Raw genomic sequence first — 18,939 nt, 5'->3', positions numbered from 1 at the left:
AAAAAAAAAAAAAAAGCTAAAAAAAGATGGGGATATGGGGAGGGACTTCAGGCAGCCTTCAGATTAGGACAGAACCTCTCCCTCAGGGCACGCATCTCCCACAGTCCAACGACTTGCACTCTGACCTTTAATCTTTAGTAATGTTATTTTGAGTGTGCCAGTCTGTGGCTCCATATGATAGGCACTGAACTGAGAAACGCAAGGTCAGCGGTTCGAGCCCACCAGTCACTCTGTGGGAGAACGATAAGCCTTTCTGCTCTGATAAAGACACACAGGGTCACTATGAGTCGGAACCAACTCAACAGCACTTAACAACAAGAACAGGGAAGGTGTCCTGGTGGCATAAAAGTTAAGCACTTGGATTCTAACCAAAAGGTCAGCGCTTCTAACCTACCAGCAGCTCCATGGGAGAAAGATGTGGCAGTCTGCTTCCTTAAAGGTTACCCTCAAGAGAAAAGCCTCCCATTCTATATGATGTTTTCATTAAAGAACCAGTACAGGGTCCTCGGGGTCTAGCAGGGAGGGACCTAAGCACACAGTGGGTGCTTAGGTCTGTTTTGAGTCTCTTCCACTAAATTATCCCTAATGCTACCTTTTGAAGAAATGGTATGTGGAAAGCAACCCATCTGTCATGGATTGAATGTGTCTTCCTAAAATCTGTTATGTAATGATGTAATCTGATGTGATCAACCAATCACTTGTAAAGGGATTCAGTTAGGATGCACACCATTACTCAGGTCACAGTGCCGTAAGGGGAATTTCCCTGGGGTGTGGTGGGCATCACCTTTTATCTTATGAGAAATAGAGGAGAGACAGACTTCCGGCAAGATATGCTACATGGGTCATCTACAACAAAGATTGTTGTTGTTGTTAAATGCCATTGAATTGGTTCTGACCCATAGTGACCCTGTATAGGGTTTCCAAGGAGCAGCTGGTGAGCTTGAACCACCGACCTTGCAGTTCAAACGGCTTTGCAGTCTGGCACATTAACCCACAGCTGCTACCAACAAAGATAAGTTAGACCAAATGAAGCAGACACAGATGAAAATTTGGGAACCCTGAACTTCAGAGGAAAGAAGTGGGTGAAGTGCTTGCTGGGAGGAGAAACCAAACAGAGACCATTTCTCCTCCCAGCAAGAGAGGGAGACTGACTGGTGGTGAGGGAAGGCCAGATGAGGTGCTGCCATCTTGTGAGCAGCTTTGGTAACTGAATGTGAAATGGCAGAGCAGGTTCATACAAAGGTGTGAATCCTTGTTTTTCGCCCACGCTTCCCTGGTGACCAGAGGGGTGGCCAGCTCCCACCTTCACCATTCCCAGCACAGACCCTGCTCTCCAGAGTTCAGACAAACTGAAACCTACAAGGCTATAAATAGGAAACCAGAAGTATCAATTTATAATGAAGTCAACTACAAAGCAAAAAGAGGGAATAGCACAGTATAGAACTTCTAAACGGCAAGGAAATCAAATAGACTTCAAGATAAAACAGATTATCTTAAAGAGAAAAAAAATTAATTACAGGATAACCTGTAATCTACCCTGAAAATTAATACACCTGTACATCAAAATTAAAAAAGAGGAAAATCAGAAAGATTTAGTAAACATTACATAGTGGTTACGAATCAGGCTGTGAACTACAAGGTCATAAGTTTGAAACTACCAGCTGTTCTGCGGGAGAAAGATGAGGCTTTCTGCTCCCGTAAAGATTTACAGCCTCAGAAACCCTGTACAGGGTCACTGTGAGTCGGGACCGACTCCACAGCATATAACAACAACAACAACACAACAGAAATGAAAATGAAAAGAAAACCCATAAACTAAATGAACACAGTTCAGAAAATTATGTGAAATAAAGAAACCAGCAGTAGCACACACACACAAAAACCATAGCAACATGACAGCAATCAGTTCATACCTATCGATAATTACACTGAATGTAAATGGATTAAATACATCAGTCAAGAGACAGAGAGCAGAATGGATAAGAAAACAGGATCCTTCAGAAAGATGAAGACAGTCTAAATGCCCATCAACAGAAGTATGGTTATACCAACTTTGGTACATACACGATGGAATACTACACAATGTTGAAGAATAACAATGAATCTGCAAAGCACCTCACAATATGACATTATGTTGAGTGAAGTTCCTCAATCACAAAAGGACAAATACTGAATGAGACCAATGTTGTCAATAGTTAAAAGGAGGTTTTCTTTATAAAAGAAACAGTCTATGATGATTACAGGGGGAGGAGGGGGAAAGGAAATTATTCATGGACTAGAGGATAGACACATACTAACACAGGAGACAGGAGGGAGGTGAGCAGAGGAAAGATGAAGGTAGCAAGAGACATAGAGAAGAGTGCAAGAGTTAAAGATAATAGAAGTAACTACTAAGGAGCTCTGGTAGCGTAGTGGTTACGAATCGGGCTGCGAGCCGCAAGGTCAGCAGTTCGAAACTGCCAGCTGTTCAGTGGGAGAAAGATGAGGCTTTCTGCTCCCGTAAAGATTTACAGCCTCGGAAACCCTGTACGGGGTCGCTATGAGTCAGAACTGACTCCACGGCACATAACAACAACAACAACTGTTAAAGATGGTACATGGAGGGGACTGCAATCATTGTAATGAAGCAAAGTATATGATTTGCTGAATGTAAAACTGAAGATCTGCTCTGTAAACCTTCACTCAATTCACAATAAAAAGTATTTTAAATGAACAGAAGGAGAAGCAAGCAGAGAGAGAGGACTTCTTCTAAAGAAGAACCCAACCAGGAGTGGGAAACCTCCTTTGGTCCTGGTGTCCTTGAACTGGGAACCTCCTTCTCCACGGGAAACTAATGACAAAGGCATTCCATCACAGCTGACTGAGAGAAAGTTTTCCCCTGAATGCAGACTCCTAGCCTCCTGCACTTTGAGGGAATACATTTCTGTTGGTTCAAGCCATCCACTTGTGTGATTTCTATTATAGCAGCTCATCATCTGTACAACACTCCCCTCTCACCCCGAAAGCTGAATTTCTTCAATTTTGCCTTCCACAGACCAAGGCTTCCAGCTCCTTCACCTTTCTTCATTTACAGGAGACTCTCCTGCCACTTGCTGCATTGTTGTCTTCACTTACTTTCTGTCACTTAGGTGGACTTGTTAGGCTCCTGCTTTCATACACACAAAAACACACACACTTGGATCTACTGTATCTGCCATCGTGTTGACTTTTTGCTCAAAACTCTCCAGCATTTGTTCCAAATACCAAAGCACACTAGTACCAGTTGCCACTGAGTCAGCTCTAAATACATGGTGACCCCATCCACATAAGAACTATGTTCACAACATTTTTAATGGTTGGCTTTTTGGAAGCAGATCCTCAAGTCTTTCTTCCAAGATACCTCTGGATGGACTCAAACCACCAATGTTTTGGTTAGCAGCCAAGTGAAGCATGTTAGTTAAACACCACTCAAAGATGCCAAGGGTTGCACAAAACCCCATCGATTCAATTCAAAACCGCTAGGGGTCGCTACTCAGTATAAGTCAAGTAGCCAGTCAGTAGGCTTACAGTTGAGTACAGGGAACAGACACACAAATAACCAGAATATGGAGCCAGGGAATAGAAAAGTCTCCCACCAAGGTGGCCAAACAGAGCAGGTGACCACATGGGATCCATAGCCTCGCCCTGTGTAGTGGCCCCTCTTGGTGAAGACTCTCCACCCTGTGGCCTTGAGGAGAGTATGTATGTGAGCAGGGCAGAGGTAGGAGGGCTGCCATTTGCCTGGTTTTCCTACAGAGTGTTCATCATTAAACTCTTAGTAAAGGGTACCTGTTACTACTGACCAACACATACGCACTCCGCTGGCTTTTAGAAACCTCTTTGGCCATTTAAAGCTGCCCTCAGCATTCACTTTAAACTGATTTCTCCGGGGGTGGGGGGCGTGAGGAGAGGCATCCATGCAGTTTGCTCTGGTGTCCAGCACAGCTGTCCTTGCCTCACGGGTCTCTAACCCAGAGTCCCCTGGGTGTGCTGGGTTTGCACTCATAACCTTAAGGCTGGCTGTTTGAACACATCCGGTGGTACCGCAGGTAAAAGGCATGATAATCTGCTTTCATTAAGATTATAGTCAAGAAAATCTGAAGCAATTCTACTCTGGGATCACTATGACCAGGAGTGGACTCCAGGCCACCAATATGTGTGCTATAGCCAGTAGGTGGCACACTGATCACAGGAACCTGAACATTGGTGGTGGTGGTAGTGGTAGTGGTGAGCCATGGAGTTGGTTCGGACTCATAACAACCCTATTTAGGGTTTCCAAAGCTGTAAATCTTACTAGAACAGAAAATCTCATCTGTTTTCCACAGAGCGGCTGGTGGTCTCGAACCACTGATGTTGTGGTGTGGAGTACAATACATCTCCTACAGTCTAGAAAACCCTATGGGGCAGTTTTATTTTGTCACATGGGGTCAATATGAGTCTACTTGACATCAAAGGAGTCCAGTATGGGGTGTGGGCTAGTGCACTGGACGGCAAGGTCGGCTTGAACCACAAGGTTGGCTGTTCAAACTCACCAGCTGCTCCTTGGAAACCCTATACAGGGTTGCTATAAGTGGGAACTGACTCGACTGTACTTAACAACAAAGAGATCACTTAAAAGTGTACATGGTTAACATGCTTAGCTGCTAACTGAAAGGTTAGAGGGTTGGAGTCTACCCAGAAATGCCTTAGAAGAAGGGTCTTGTGATCTACTTCCAAAAAAGCATTCATTGAAACCCCCTATGGAGCACAGTTCTAGTCTTGACACACAGAGGGTCACCTTGACAGCAGCTGGGAAGGGGTCGCTGTCCATCTGGGAGGAATTCTGTGTTGTCCACAATGCTCTACAGGCACCGTGTCTCAATTTATATTTAGACTCAACATAACGGCTACAGTTTCCATTTCATAGGAGCTCACAGCGTGGATGCTGTACTGTGTTGCCCACCCTCTCCCTATACAGGAAAAAGCTCTCACTCCCTCGGTTGCTAGGAATGTGACCTGCCTCTGACTGAGCATCTCACCCAAGATCATGCTCCCTAGCTGAGGGCAACTCATGCTCAATGTCCCTTTCTTCAAACACGGGACAACTCTGAGGGGTCAGCATAGTGTCAGAGCTCCCACAGGGTCGGTTCAGGCCTCTACTGCAAAAACATGGCAGCCAGCAGCTTCTCCCTCGGCCCCGTCTTACTGCCTTTCTTTGAAAGTGTACCCAATAAGCTTTCTGCCCACAAATCTTAGTCTTCCAGAGAACCTGACCCATGGTCATAGATAGCCAGCAGCTAGGATTCCTATGCAAATAGTCTGACCCTGTAGGTCTTTGGTGTTAGGCAGCACTGTCTTTTAGAACATTCTTGCGGTCTAACTTCAAGGAAATGAAACAGAGGAAATAGTTGAAGATACATTCTGATTTGAGAGAAAGAAAATTCCTGCTGCCCCAAATTCTTTTTCCACTACACTCTTGCTGATGACTAAAGTGTATTCTGCCACTCGGGGACATTTGGAATATCTGGTGACATTTTTTTATTGTGACAATGCTGTTGTTGTTAGTGTGGTCCAGTCGATTCAGACCCATAGTGATGCTGTAAAGGGTTTCCGAGAAGCAGCTGGTAGGTTTGAACCGCCAATATTCAGGCTCACAGTCCAGTACTGATCCTACAGCGCCAAACCCTTTGTGACAAGGGAAGGATCCTCAGGGTATCCTCCTATCATGGCTGCTTGACAGTAAGGCAATGGTGATGCTGGACAGAGAAACTTGAGCATGAGGGTAAAGAGGGGGTATGAAGGTGAACTTCCTACTTCACAATCCTTGATGGACAAGTATTACCTCAATCTTAACAGGTGACAAAACGGAAGCACCAAGAAATGCTATGAGCATGGAGAATATGGAAGCCCTGATGGCCCTGGAGGCTCGTCCCTGCCTCGTTCATTATCTAGCAAGAAGTCCAGCATAAACTAGCTTGGCGGTCCAGGGGAAAATCACAAGGTTCTAGTCAGAATCAGGAGCGAAGTACTAAAGGTGCTCCCTTTTCCTCAACAAGGAGAACTTACTCTCCCCTCTCCCCACTCCCAACTTCCCTATGAATATGTAACTGGGATGGGGTGGTCCTTTTCCTAGCATACCTGACTAAGTTGAAGTAGTTCTGTGAGATGCGGATTGCTCAGAGAAGCAAGTCACTTTGCTGTTTTTCTGTTCATACATTTCTACACCAAATCTTCTTCTTCCTTGACACAGTCTGGTGTTACATGTGTTTTCAGGCACCTTGCATGCTAGGCTTCACCAAGAAAACAACTACCTATCCCACATTGTACTGTACATGTGTCTAGGTGAGTTAGAAGTGTTAGTTACTAAATAACAAATAAATAATGATTTGTTACTAAATAACAAAGCAAACAAATACTTCTGCCTCACCAAAATTTTTTTCATAATAATAATAAAGAGTGGCTGCTGAGACTTCTTACGTACAACCAAACTCCTCATGGGATTTGGTTCCTTTATTTGGAGGTTTTGGGTTTTGGTTTCAAGGGACAACCCAGTTAATTGGCTTAATCATATGTTTAGTGCTTCTGTTCTATCTCCTGGTTCAATGTGTAGTTCCTAGGATCTTAAAAGTGTGGAAGCACCCATCCAAGACATGGCAATTGGTCTCTATTCACCCGGAACCAGAGAGGAAGGAGAGTCGGGAAGAGGAGGTAGATATGGGATGTGTGGCTAATTGCTTCCACGAACAATTGCCCCCTTGTCATGAAACCAGAACTGGATGGTGCTTAACTACTATTAATCAACATTTGATCAACGATTCTATAGATGAATTCTGATGAGAAGGGGAGAAATGCAGACCGGAATTGTAAATGCTCATGGACTCTGGACTTTCCGGAACCATGGAGGGTGGATAAATCTCTGAAACAACTGCCTGGAGCTCATCTTTAAATCTTAAACCAAACGACTCCTTGAAGTCTTTTTAAATAAGAACAGCAGTTTGCTAACTAACTAGTAAAGGTCTGCCTTGAACATGGTGCTCTTTTAAGAACTAACCATATGGGATCAAATTGACAACAGCAACTCGAAAGATTACACAGGCACCTTAGGGAGCAGTGAGTTGATGTTAGTGGGGGAGGAACGACTCAGGAAAGGAGGGTGAAAAAGGTTGAGCATCTTGAAGAACATCATCAGTGTCATTGAGATGTATGTACATGGAGAGATAATTGAATTGGTATATGTTTTGCTGTGTATATTCTGAACAACAACAACAAAATAATAAAATCCACAACTAGCTGTGATCACAGAAGTTCATGGAGCCAATCCCTCCCTCTAGGTAGTCTGGACAGGTCCTCTCCAGGGACTAACATTGGTCATCAGAAAGTTAAATCATGGGTAGTATCAATGATGTCTTTAATGATTTGAACAGGACAGGAACTTAATTATTTTAACTATCACTCTCACCCCAATGGTTCCCAGAACTCTTCCCTGTCTCCACCCAGCATCTGCACTTAGCTGTCAAAGGGTATCTTAGACCTTACAGGTTCACAGCTGAGCTCCTATTGGTCTCCTGACCACCCAAGCCCACCCTCTCCCACAGCCTGCTCCATCTTAGTGAAAAGGAACTTCCAATTGCTTAGGCCCAAGCCTTGACCACTTTCTCCCTTACAGCTACATCTGTCCATCAACAAATTCTCATAGCTCTACTTTAAGTCACCATTGTGTATCATTTCTTATCCCCTCCAGTGCAACCCACTTAGTTCAAATCAATTCACTGGCTTGTTGTTGAGTGCTGTCGAGTCAGTTCCAACTCATAGTGACTCTATATAGGGTTTCTGTAGCTTGTTTACCCCGTGTTGGAATGAGGTGGGGTGGTACAGTGAATTATTCAATGTCTCTTCTAGGAACAGTTTTTGTTAACTCTCACCAAACAACTTTTTCCTGATTGGGGGAAGATGCTGATGGATGATGTAATTCAGTTGTGAGTAATTGTTAACAAGCCTCATTGTGACTGGAGAAACCTGGAACTCTAACATAGTATAAAATGTGCCGTCTCAGAAACAGGAGGTAGAGATTTTACTTCTATCAAAGAAGAGCCAGGAGAGGAGCGGAGCGTATCCTGGAGATCTCTGTGAATTGAACTGACCCTCCTCAAACCAGAGACAGAAAGCTGTGACCCCAGAGGAGTGTCAGAGGAACAGCAGCAGCAGAACCAAGAGCCCAGAGCACAAGACAGAGAGGTGAGTCTCCCAGTCCATGGGGCAAGTAAGGCTGAGTAACTTTGGGCAGGAGGCTTGCTTGCACAGTGGGGTGTCTTCCAGGCACTTAATTGGGGGAGTAAGTTTGTTAACCCATGGAGCTAGAGCCAAGTGCCTTCAGACATTTCTCTCCACGGGAGAAAGATGAGGCAGTCTGCTTCTGTAAAGATTTGCAGCCTTTGAAATCCTCTGGAGCAGTTCTCCCATGTCCTACAATGTTGATCTGAGCTGGAATTGATTCCACAGCAGTGAGTTTGCTTTGAAATGAGTTCCAGGCAGAGCTGTCATTATTACCCAATTATAGAGACACTTTGAGTCATGTGGCCTTGTCTACACGACCCCACTGCTATTTTTGTTGTTGCCAGTGTTTTTATAGTAGCTAATTTTGTCAAATTTTCTGGTGTTTTAACTACATTAGTGTGGTGATTAGTATTTATGAACCTATATCAGTAACTTTTAAAAAGAATGAAGTAGTAATGAAAAGAAATAAAGAAAAACCCAAAAAGACTTCTGCTAACTAACACCGTCATAATTCAGGGTAGAAAGATCTTACTAAACAATTTTATTGTTAAAATCAAACTAAACCCACTGTCCTTGAGTTGATACTGACTCATAATGACCGCAGTATTGTGGACACTGTGTTTGAAAAATCAATGCATGGGAAAATCATTTCCATCATAATAGTAGAAATGCAAATTAAAGTTGCACTGAAATACCATTTTTCACTTACAAAAAGTTTGAGTACCATTGTGTTGACAAGAGTGTGGGGAGATGGGCTCTTTTTTCCTGGAAAGGGGCTAAATTGCTGTAACCCCTCTGGAGGACACTGGCAATAGCGGTCAAAATGCTAGAGATACATGTTGCAGACTAGAAACTCCACTTCTGAGAACTTGGTCTACAGATGAGACTAGCCAAATGGCATCAAACCACTGTAGCGCTGTTTGCTGGAAATGTTCTAAATTCCTCAAAATAGGCAACCAGTAATAAATTATGTTAAGACCTAAGTCATAAAAATAAATCAGGAAGTTCTTTATGTATCAATGTGAAATGACCTCCAAGAAAGTGAGGGAAAACCAGTGCAGTAGACTGCCGTTCGTTTAGAACAAAAAAACAAGAAGAGGTTGGGGTGAGGGGTACAGAGAGGGTGGGTGGTTGAGAAAGGTGTATGTATTTGCTTGTTGTTATAAGTGCTGTTCAGCTGGTTCTGACTCACAGCGACCCTGCATAGGGTTTCTGAGGCTGTAAATCTTCACAGGAGTAGATAGCTTTATCTTTCTCCCACAGAGCAGATATGGTGGGTTTGAACTGCTGTTCTAACACTGGTTAGAAGTTCAGTGCTTATCCTACAGCATGAAATATTGCTAAGAAGATAGTTTAGAAACTGATATCACAGGTTGTATGTTAGGAAGGGACCTGGGGTCTTAGAACAGCTCCCAGTGGACAGTACCACCGTTTAGGGTTGGGCAGGGGCAGTATCATGTCCCACCTCTCTCCCCATTTGAGCCCACTTGTGACCTGCTATTCTTTGAGGGAGTGGCAAGCACATGCTTAGGTGAGAGGGTAGCTTGAAGTCTAGCTGTGCCATTTAGTACCTATGCGACCTTGGACAAGTTGCTTAACCTTCTAAGCCTCTGTTTCCTTATTGGTTAACGGGAAATGACAGTACTTTACTACAGTATGAATGAGGTGTAAATGGAGCACTAACTATACCTACCTCATCAGGTCATTGGTGAGGATTAGATGTTAATCTAGGTCAAGTGCCTAGCAAAACACTGACAATGTAGTAAGTGCTCAGGAAATAGAACTTGTTCCAAAATATATCTCAAGTGGCCTCTGAGGCCCTTAGTGTCCATTTTCAACCTTTGCTTCCACACCACACAGCTCTACTGCTTCCCTGATTCTAGGTCCTCTATTTGCTTCTTCCTGGGATGTCCTTCCTTTTTTTGCTTTACTTCGTCAACTTCAAGGTTCAGCTCAAATGTCACCAGCCTCAGGCCAGTCTTCCTGAAGTGTCCCAGCCCAGAAAGAGTTTGGGCTCTCTTTTTCTGGGATGCCAGACTACCCTGGCACACCTGCACTGACCATGACTATGGTCATCACCATGACTATGTCCCTGGTGCCAGCGCACACACACACACTTGTTTGTTAAAAGAAAAGGAAAAGATACTCAGCCCCACTTCCACTAAAGCCACAAGATACTGTTTTCCACCTGATACTGTTTTCCAACTATCAGACTGGCAGGTTCAACAAGCTTCATGGCACTCAGGTGGAAGTATAAATTGGTACATCTGAGAAGAATGAGATAACATTTGTCCACATCCAACAGGTACATAGAGTGAAATGATGTGCAGAGTTATGTATTACATCAACATCTGAAGTAGTAGAAGGTTGAACTTCTGTATCCATCAACTGGTTAAGTAAGTGGAATAACTTATATAATAACTGGAACTAGTGAAAAAAGTTATGGCAGAGCCACACAAGGGAACACTACACAGCCATGAAACAGAAAGAAGTAGCTCTTTATTACTGACATGGTACCATTGCCAAAAGGTACACTAGATGTGGGGGAAAACACACAAGACACACGAACCAACATGGTCAGCTTATGTTGTATCTACCATTGTGTAAAAAAGGAGAGAAAATATATACAAGCATTTGCGTTTTATGCATAGCATGTTTCTAGAAGGATACATAAGACGGTATGAACATGATTGTAACATCACTGGTAGCCCCCAGGGAGGGGAATGAGGGGTAGGGGAGGAGGGAGGTGCTTAGCTGTCACTTGTATCTTCCATCTTTTCCATTTTATACTGTTGTGTGTATATATATATATACTATTTACGTAAAATTAAATATAACAACTTTTTAAGAAAAACAAAAGGCAAGCTAATAATAAAATGGAAATACAGTAAGCTCCAAGAAGATAGAAAATACCTTGAGCTTGTTTGCAGGAGTGAGAGTGTCCATGGCAAACCTTTACTCTCAGGCCAGCTGTCCCTCACTCTCACCTGGACACAGTCGGTTGGCGTTTAGAGAATTTAAAAGTTGTTTCAGTATGAGCCTGAGTAAAACAAGAAGGACAAACCCATTATTAGTAGTTGAAGAAAATTCACAAGTGAATAACAAAACCCAAAAGAAAGAGAAATCAATTTGGGGGTCCTAGGACTTAGAGATTATGGCAAATAACTAACAAGGCTCAGCTCACTCTTCTTGTACCCACAAAACTCACATGACCCTGAAGATCCAGACCCTTTGATTTTAAAGTCTCTGACTGTCAACATGATGAGAGTGTGAGGGGCAGGGAAGCTAGGTGAATGGAAATGGAATAATTAGAATGGGCATAATGCAAATGTTGACACAGTGTGAAAAACGTCCCCAATGTCACTAAACTATATGTCTAGAAATTGTTAAGTGGGAACCTATTTGCTGAGTGGCGCTGTAGCATAAGCACTGGACCACAAGGTCTGTTTGAACTGCAATGTTGGCAGTTCAAATCCATCAGCCATTCCTTGAAAACCCTACACAGGGCTGCCATACGTCGGAGCCAACTTGTTATGTGTTACGTTGGTGGTGGCGGTTATGTGCCGTGGAGTCAGTTCCGACGCATAGTAGCACTACATAGGGTTTCTGAGGCTGTCAATCTTATGGGAGCAGAAAGCCTCATCTTTCTCTCGTGGGACAGCTGCTAGTTTTGAACTGCTGACCTTGAGGTTAGCAGCCCGACTCGTAACCACTACGCTACCAGAGCTCCTTTGTGTTATGTTAAGTGCCATCATTTCTTGAGTAGACTTTCACCAAAAACACAAATACTGTTCAAAACTAAAGTCTCTGATCACCCAGAAGTCTCTGGGTGGTACAATCAGTTAAGTGCTTGACTAGTAAACCCAAAAGTTGACAGTTTGAACCCATCTAACGGATCCTTGGGAGAAAAGGTTGGCAATCTGTTTCTAAAAGGTCACGTGAGTTGGAATTGACTTAAGAGAAACTGGGGTTTTTTATTTGCTGGATTGTACAGGCCCATCCTTGGTTAATGGCATGTAGGGCAGGGCCCTGACCAACACTGAACCCTAGGTAACCATCATGGGAAAAACAAACCTAACACAGGTGTGGGATGGCCCACTAGTTCAAACCACCCCTTTTCCCAGGACATCATGGTTTGGAGTCAGCAGCTGAGGTCCCAAACCCAGCCTACCTAGTTTAGGAGAGAGTGCTAGGGTACAGTCTGTGAACCTGTGTCAGCTTTACATGGGAGATGGCTGGTTACATCAAACTAGCCTTAGAAGTTATAAGACAGGCACAGGAGCCTCAGGGATGCAGCCTGGGCAGGCCTGGCCTCAGGGATGGGATGACAGTCTTACGCTGAGAGTGCCTCCTTCTGCTCCCATGGCTTGGGCCTCTCATGCTGGGTCAGAGAAGGTCCCACACCTCATTGTTTCCCTTGTTGTATATAGTCACTATGAGTTGGAACCAACTCAGCTGCACCTAACAAATGGTTAACACTCTCCTGCTAGCCAAAAGGTTGAAGGCTTGAGTCCACCCAGAATCACATCAGAAGAAAGGCCTGGTGATCTACTCCAAAAAAATCAGTCACTGAAAACTCTACAAAACATAGTTCTACTCTGACCACATGGGATCACCATAAGTGTGAATTTGGTTCACCTACCCTCAGGCTCTCACAGACCCCCTCATTCTCACTCACCTCTTCCTGGAAACTTCATTTCTAACTCCTACCCTGTTCCAATTTAGGCAAAGGCTTCAGTCCTGCTCTTCTCTGTCCTGGTAAATGGTTGGAAATGGGTTCCTGTGTGGTGATTTGGTCTCCCTGACTACACCAACACCCCCCCTGGGAAATGTAGTGAGATGTGTGTGCGTGTTCCCTCCTTCATGCTTGTCCCTTGAAACCAGGCTCAGCCTGCACCTAGCAGTCAGAGCAGTTACATGCTCAGGCCTTGGGAAAGTTTTAGGGGGCCTGGCTGTCCCCTGGCTGAATTGTCAAATGTCCAACTATACGGAACAAATCCCTTCTGGTCTAATCTCCACCCAGCAGCCTGAAGGGTTCCTTCACAAACTAAGGCAATTCCTGCCACTCCTCTGCACCACGCCCTACACCCAGGGGGCTTTGCAGTGTGGCCCCTGCTCCTTCCTGGGCCCACAGCAGGTGGCAGTGTGCTGTTGAGAGAGGCACAGTCCTGCCTCTGTGTTGGTGCACTCGGTCCCCTCTCCTGGATGCTGTTCCACACAGCTGACCCCTCAGTGTGCCTGGGGGTCCTGTTTAAAGAGCATGCCTCCCTCACTCTAAAATAAGAAGTGCTTCAGCACCTAGCTCCTTAAACTGCTGTACTGTGTAACAGTTGCTCCTTTCACCTGCCCCCCCAGAACCTTGTACTCCACCTTTCACTCTGCTCTGAACGCTGGTGGGGCTGAGGAAACTTCCCAATCAGCAGACCCCATGCCTCCAGCTTCCTGAGAGCAGGGGAGGAGGGAGGAGGGAGGAGGGGGAAGCCAGGGTATTTATCCTCCCTTCTCTGGTAGCAGTTCGAAATTACCAGCTGTTCTGCAGGAGAAAGATGAGGCTTTCTGCTCCCGTAAAGATTTACAGCCTCGGAAACCCTGTACAGGGTCGCTATGAGTCTGAATTGACTCTGCAACAACAACAACTCCTTTGCTGACCAAAGGTCTGGGTTCTTGGCGCAAGGACTCTCCTCTCTGCAGGTTTGCACAATGGCTGTCTTCTTCCCTCACACTCTCTCCAGGCACCACACTAACCCCTGTGGTTTCCTGATACCTTGACTTCACCTTTTGCAGTAACCTCTTTAAACTTGCCTCACATTACCCGATCTAAGTGTGTTCTTGCTTTCCTTTCAGGACCCTAACTCATGACCTGATACCACACGTATGGGAGTTGTTTGTCCCCAACTAGACCATAAGTTCTGAAACAGGAAGGACCTTGTTATTCTCTGTTCTGTCCCAACATCTGATTCAGCGCCAGCACAAACCAGCAGCTCAGTAATGTTTGCCGAATGAACATGAACGAGTGAAGGGAAAGACTAGTGTAGCCTGGAGTGAGGATACAGCAGCTGGAAGGAGAGAGGTTACTGGAGGAGGTTCCTAGGTAGCACAATCAGTTTGTACTCTGATGCATTGTAGGATAAGCACTGTGTTGCTAACTGCAAGGCCAGCTGTTCTCTTCAAGAGAGAGATGGGGTTGTCTGCTTCCACAAAGATGTACCATCTCAGAAAACCTTTACAGGGTTCCCAAGGAGCCGAAAATGACTTTGATGGCAGTGGATTTGGTTTAGTTTGGCTTAGTAACCTGGAGTCCTGGTGTGGCATGATAAAGATAAGCACTGACCTTAAGGTCAGTTTGAATCGCAAGGTTGGTGGTTCAAGCTTACCAGCTGCTCCTCAGAAACTCTATACAGGGTCACTATGAGTTGGAAATGAATTGATGGAAGTGGATTTGGCTTAGTAAATTAAAGGTTGGTGGTTCAAACCCACCCAGCAGTATTAAAGAAAGGCCTGTAAAGTTTACCTCCAAGGAAACCCTGTGGTTCTAACACATGAAGTTGGAATAGACTTGATGGTAAGAAGCTTGGTGTTTCGGGTGGAGGAGCTCACACAAAGACATGGGATACAGCTGTGATGAGAAGGGCCCTTTCTCCTCACGACATAAAGATTCCTGCAGTGTACTGAGCATTGTTCCACAAACCTCAACGGTTCTGGTTTTACTTTCTTTGTATGTCTTCCCACAAGAAATGAATTCCTGGGGGCAAGGATCATGTCTATCTGGTTCAGCACTGTATCCTGAGAGCCTGGCACAGTGCCTGGCATACACAAAAGATACCAGACTTACATGTTGAATAAATGAGAGACAAATGAGAGTTATAAAAAAAACAAAGAACCCACCCATTGATTTGGCAGAGGCCCTCGAAAGCCAGGTTGGGCAGCCTGGACTAGGAGTGGGAAGCAGTGACGAGGAACTCGAAGTTTGGGAAGACAAATGGCAGAGATCAGTCTCATAAGAAGATGAGCCTAGTAGTGGCCACTGCCTGGCTGAGGCAGCATCAGACTGGCAAAGGAAGAAGAGAGGGCAGGATTTGGTGACTGAGTAGATCCTGAAGATGAACAAGAAAGAAGGCTCCAGAGTTTAGCCTGGGTGGCTGGGAAAATGAAGACATGCTCATAAGCATAAAGCATACAGTCTTTACTCTAGGTGAGCAAAGGTTAGTTGCTAATCATCAAACAGGAAGTGGAAGTGGTTTGGGAGGAAAGGTGAAAACATCAGATCTAGCCGGCTTGAGTTAATTGAAAATGTAATCCGACAGCCAGGTGGAGAGCAAGCTACATGTGCTAAAGACGCACAGGGAGGGAACAGCTGGAGGTGGAGGCGCCAAGGTGCAATCTTGTAAAAACAGAGACTATGTTCTACAGTTGGGTGGGTTGAGGGGGAGCCAATGAAGACAAGAAAGGTCCAGAGGTAGGTGAATCACAAAGAAAGGAAGGCAGTGTCACAGGAACAACTGAAGAAAGGGCAACCAACACAGTAACATCTTAGAGGCTAAAGCTGGAGTGCTGCCTTGGGGTGGGCTGAGAGCCATTCAGCCACCTGACTGCAGTGCTAGAATGCATTGAGCACTAGTATGTGCGGCTGACTGTCCACCAAAGTGTTCCTGGGTTCACTCACTGATCTCATTTGTGGCAGTGATTGTCCCTCAAGTCTGTTGTTTCTTTCCATGGTGACAAAGCTTCCAATTTTTACTGAGACACAGAGCTACCTAGCTAAAGACCACATTTTCTTCCCTTTTAGCTAGATGGGATCATTTGACTAGGATAATGCAACTGCTGGCCTTACTCTTAAGAGGAAAGGTTAAGCGCCCTCCTACACACTCCCCTGGCAAGAATGAGGGCAAAGTACTATTTTATCCAGCAAGTGGCTGCAAACCACAGTGAAAGTAGAGAAGTCAGAAACAGGGGCTTTGTGTCTCAATCAAGCCACCAAAGCAGCCCTGGACCACCTACCCAGACTTGGTAGAAGGTATACCCTTCTGTCTTAAGCCGCTCTAGTTTGGGGGCTTTTGGTGAGTGCAGCCTTACTCATATTGCTACACACCATTCAATCCAGCTCATTTAGGCCAGGGGGCCCTCAGGCACAGTGAAAGACCATTGGCATTTCCCTTAACAAGGTTCTCTTTCTCCACACACCAGCAAATCCTTAGTCTCCTTGGTAATTGGTTAATGGCTCCATCATGCATAAATTCCTTTTTTGCATCCCCTCCCCCAGCCCCAGTCTACTTCAAGGAAAAAGAGCAGCCTGCCTCACCATCATGCTCTCCTGAACTGGATTCATTTCTAGCTCCCTGGCTTTTCCCACCCACAGGCCAGGAAAAGAATGAGGGTGTGTGGTGGGAATCGCCTTGCACATAGTAGTGTTCAATGCATTTGAGGAAGAGCATTAGGTACAGTCACAAGGCAAGGATGTGAAAGGGGAAGAGTGTAAACTCTGAGTCAGGATGCTTGGGATATAGCCGCAGCTCTGCTACTCAGTAGCCAAGTGAGTGAAGGCAGGTTATCACCTCCCCAGGCCTCAGTTCCTTAGCTGCACATGGGGGGCAGTAAGAATGTTTACTTTATAGCTAAGTATGAGAATTCAAGGAGTCAGTGTGGCGCTGTAGAATAAGCAGTAGACTGCTTAGACTGCTAATCACAATGTCGATGGTTCAAACCCACCAGCCATTCTTCAGAAACACTATACCGGATTGCCGAGTTGGAACCAACATGATGGCACTTAACAATATGAGGATTCAAGGAGCCCTTGTGGCGAAGTAGTTAAGTAACTATCTGCTAACTGAAAGGTTGGTGGTTCAAATCCACCAGTCCCTCCACCAGGAAAAAGATGTGGCAGTCAGCTCTCTGGGGTTCTAGTCTGTCCCAGAGGGTCACTGTGAGTCAGAATTGACTTAATGGCCGTGGGTGTGAGGATTCAATGAGCCAAAAGGTGTAAAACACTTAGGACAGTAACTGTCAACAGTATGTTCTCTAACTAGTTTTTATTTTTAAATCAACAGAAAAAGGGAATCTGGCAATCAGATACCACCACTTTAAAAATAGAGACTCTATCCTTAAATCCTCCAGACAAAGTATAATGATCTCATCAGCTATGTAGAATAAGCACTGGACTGCTAACCATGAGGTTGACAGTTCAAACCCAGCACCTACTCCTCAGAAAACCTATACGGGGTCACAATGAGTCAGAACCAACTCAATGGCACAACTTAACGGTACAAGTTTGGATAGTTTGAATCCACTCAGAGGTCCCTCATAATAAAGACCAGGCAACCCCACCCCCACTGAAACCCTATGGCCTATGGTTCTGCTGACACACATCACATGTAGTTGCCATGAATCCAAATCCACTTGCTGGCAACACATTTTTTTTTAATGTAAACTGGTTTGGAAGTTTAGTGACTCTCACAGCTGCTAAACTGTGGGGCTATAAATACAAATGTCACCAAAACCTTGTGTTCCTGTACCTTAGGACCTCTAAGTAAACCTATTTCAGGATTCCAGAAAAGCACAGCACTGAAACTCCAGTTCCTCTGACTCTTGGTCTCCATAAAGCAAAGACATTTCCTTATTGGTCTCTGACAATTCTCAAGGTCAGAAACAAGAGGGCTTGTTGAGTACCTTCACTCTCAGGCCACAGCTGGGGTCCCTACCCAGCAGATGGGTGGCCAGCCCACCTACTCAACAAATGCCAGGAGTCGTTATTAGACTTAAGAGACATGGAAACCAAATACGAAGCGTAGACCCAATTTTGATCATGATCCAAACAAGCCAATTGTCAAAAGCAAAGAAACAGACACCTTTGAGACTGCTAGAAATGTGATTATGGACTGGGTTTCAGGGGATACATGGAGCCCTCCCTGGTGGTGCAGGACTTAGAAGCACTTGACTACAAGTCAAAAGGTCAGTGGTTTGAACGCACTAGTTGCTCCTTGAGAGAAGAGGCCATCGGCTTTCTTCTGTAAAGATACACAGCCGTGGAAACCCTGTGGGGCAATTCCACTCTGCCTACAGAGTTGCTCTAAGTCGGAACCTATTCACCAGCAGTGGGTATTAGATGTTTCTTAGGAAATTCCTGTTGATTTGTAAGTGTGGTAATGACATTGAGGTTATGTTAAAAACGTCTATCAATCTACACAAACATGTCCAACTGATTTTTGACAAAAGTCACAGTATTTCAATGGTACAAGTGGTAGCCTTTTCAAACAGATGATGCTGAAGCCATGGGCTTTAGGCAAACTCAAAAGTGAACCTCAATCTAAACCTTAACACCTTGTATAAAAACCAGCTCAAAATGGGATCACAAACTGAAATGGAAAAATAGAAAAGTACAAAACACAATTTTGGGGATCTAGGGATTACGCAAAGGGTTTTTGGACTTGATGCTAAAAGCACAATCTATAAAAGGAAAAAAATGGTAAATCAAAAAGATTAACTTGCTATACAAAAAAAAAAAAACACACACACACACACATACACACACACAAAAAAGGGACCCTCAGAAACAAGCTACAGAGTGGCTGTATAGAGAAAATAGTTGCAAACCACGTATCCAACACAGTTCTTATATCCAGAGCATGAGTCTATTAGACATTGTAAACCAATCTCATTAGGAAATGGGCATTT

This window comes from Chrysochloris asiatica, unplaced genomic scaffold (genome assembly GCF_000296735.1).
Source record: "Chrysochloris asiatica unplaced genomic scaffold, ChrAsi1.0 scaffold00038, whole genome shotgun sequence".
Classification (NCBI taxonomy): Eukaryota; Metazoa; Chordata; class Mammalia; order Afrosoricida; family Chrysochloridae; genus Chrysochloris; species Chrysochloris asiatica.
The sequence above is the reverse complement of the archived record's forward strand: the minus strand, read 5'-3'. Positions refer to the sequence as shown.